This window comes from Palaemon carinicauda, chromosome 4 (genome assembly GCF_036898095.1).
Source record: "Palaemon carinicauda isolate YSFRI2023 chromosome 4, ASM3689809v2, whole genome shotgun sequence".
In the NCBI taxonomy this organism is placed as follows: domain Eukaryota; kingdom Metazoa; phylum Arthropoda; class Malacostraca; order Decapoda; family Palaemonidae; genus Palaemon; species Palaemon carinicauda.
The window spans coordinates 190,218,020-190,221,134 of record NC_090728.1 but is presented as its reverse complement, the minus strand read 5'-3'; positions in this window follow the sequence as shown (position 1 = coordinate 190,221,134).

Sequence of the window (3,115 nt, the reverse complement as noted above, 5' to 3'; positions counted from 1 at the left end):
GGTGCAAGGTTGAATGTCATGTTGAATGGAGAGTTACTTGAGGAGGTGGATCAGTTTAAGTACTTGGGGTTTGTTGTTGCAGCAAATGGTGGAGTGGAAGCAGATGTACGTCAGAGAGTGAATGAAGGTTGCAAAGTGTTGGGGGCAGTTAAGGGAGTAGTAAAAAATAGAGGGTTGGGCATGAATGTAAAGAGAGTTCTATGTGAGAAAGTGATTGTACCAACTGTGATGTATGGATCGGAGTTGTGGGGAATGAAAGTGACGGAGAGACAGAAATTGAATGTGTTTGAGATGAAGTGTCTAAGGAGTATGGCTGGTGTATCTCGAGTAGATAGGGTTAGGAATGAAGTGGTGAGGGAGAGAACGGGTGTAAGAAATGAGTTAGCGGCTAGAGTGGATATGAATGTGTTGAGGTGGTTTGGCCATGTTGAGAGAATGGAAAATGGTTGTCTGCTAAAGAAGGTGATGAATGCAAGAGTTGATGGGAGAAGTACAAGAGGAAGGCCAAGGTTTGGGTGGATGGATGGTGTGAAGAAAGCTCTGGGTGATAGGAGGATAGATGTGAGAGAGGCAAGAGAGCGTGCTAGAAATAGGAATGAATGGAGAGCGATTGTGACGCAGTTCCAGTAGGCCCTGCTGCTTCCTCCGGTGCCTTAGATGACCGCGGAGGTAGCAGCAGTAGGGGACTCAGCATTATGAAGCTTCATCTGTGGTGGAAATGTGGGAGGTTGGGCTGTGGCACCCTAGCAGTACCAGCTGAACTCGGTTGAGTCCCTGGTTAGGCTGAAGGAACGTAGAGAGTAGAGGTCCCCTTTTTTGTTTTGTTTCTTTGTTGGTGTCGGCTACCCCCCAAAATTGGGGGAAGTGCCTGGGTATATATATATATAATATATATATATATATATATATATATATATATATATATATATATATATATATATATATATATATATTTATATGTATGTATATATATATACATATATATATATATATATATATATATATATATGCATATATATATATATATATATATATATATATATATATATATATATATATACTCGTATATATGTGTGCATATACACACAAATATAAATATATATATATATATATATATATATATATATATATATATATATATATATATATATATATATCATCATCATCATCATCAGACGCCACTAGTCCACTGCAGAACAGACACCTCAAACATGTCCTTCGACTTGCGTCTGTCCACACCCAGTCTCAGTTCGTCAATCCATCGTCTTCTCTTCCTCCCTCTGCTTCTTTTACAATCTCTAGGGACCATCTGTGTTATTTTTAATGTCCATATACCCTCTCTGTTATTCTTAATGTCCATATATTGTCTCTCATTCGAATGTGTCGTGCCCATGTTCATTTCTTTTTCTTATATGTTAGAATATTCTCTACTTAGTTTGCTCTCGTATTAATGATGCTCTTTTTCTGTCTTAATGTTACTCTCTACTCGGAAATTAACAATACCTCACAAATTGCCCAAACTTAGGAAAGGGGTAAGGGGTGGGAAGGGGTGAGTCTGTCTGTGTGCGCGTGTGTGTGCATATTTATGTAAATATTTAGCCGTCATTTTTGACAGGTTGCATACACTAGTGTTAAAATGAATCAAGTATGCCTTGTGTTACACTATCTCAGATGTTTTCTTCATTCAGATAGATCGTATGAATAAGAGAGAGAGAGAGAGAGAGAGAGAGAGAGAGAGAGAGAGAGGAGAGAGAGAGAGAGAGAGAGAGGGACGTGTGCCTGGAGGTGTATAATCCTTTTTGCTTCATGTTTGATTTCCATTTATGTGTTGAGAGAGAGAGAGAGAGAGAGAGAGAGAGAGAGAGAGAGAGAGAGAGAGAGAGAGAGAGAGAGATTATATCAGCGTTTGCTTCAAACTGAATTTCCCTCTGTTTGCTCAGGAATCAAAGTTGATTTCGAAGCATCAACGTCAAGAAGAAGATCTAGTTACGTGTTTTGGAACTCGAAGTATTCTTGTAAGCGAATAGATGATTTATATCGTGCAAAATATACAAACATTTTTTTTATAACATATGTTGTAAAAGGAATCTTAGAAGAACTCTCTCTCTCTCTCTCTCTCTCTCTCTCTCTCTCTCTCTCTCTCTCTCTCTCTCTCTCTCTCTCTCTCTCGCGTAGAATTCATTTCTGTTGCTAAGGAACTGGTTAACTCTGTGTATTGCTTTCGTAAGATATACGATTTATACATACATACAGTAATTATTTTGAAGTTTCTTTTTCTGATAGCATACTGGGAAAGATAAGAAAGTATTTTCATTGTTTTTATAAGTAATTAACTAGAAAAACAAGTTAATAAGCGAAGACTGAATAAAGTGGAAGGTATATACTATATTCGACTGATAATTATGACGTCACACGGTTGTTTTCCCAAAGGATTTATTTTCAGGTGTGTGTAGGGTGTATCCTTTTCCTACTTGTAATGGTTTTGCTCGTGATAGTTTAATAACGGGTATGAGTAAACAGCTAATCAATCTGTAGCAACTTTGATTTCAATTATTTCATTATCATCATCATCTGCGCCTATTGACGTAAAGGGCCTCGGGTAGATTTCGCGAGTCGTCTCTATCTTGAGCTTTTTAATCAATACTTTTCCATTCATCATCTCCTACTTAACGCTTTATAGTCCTCAGCCATGTAGAGCTGGGTATTCCAACTAATATAGTGGATTTTGGAGCCCAGTTGAAAGTTTGGTGAACTAATCTCTCGTGGGGAGTGCGAAGTGCATGCCCAAGTTATCTCCATTTACCCCTCACCATATCATCCACATATGGTATTTCAAAACATTATATAATTTTGAATAACGATGTTGCTTCTTCTGTCCCTTCCTTCGCATTTCTTTCTGAAGTAAAAAAAAAAAAAAAGTCAGGTCAGATTACCTGGTGAACTTATCGAATTGTAAAAGCAGATTTTGTTCTTCTCTTTAGGATTCCCAGGCTTCGACTAGACGATGAAATCAGGCAAGAAATCGCTTTGATTTGGTGGAAATTCGCTTGCTGGGAATAGACTTCCAGGAATGCTTTTATTCCGGCTCAGTCGAATGGATTTCTTTTCTGTGTTC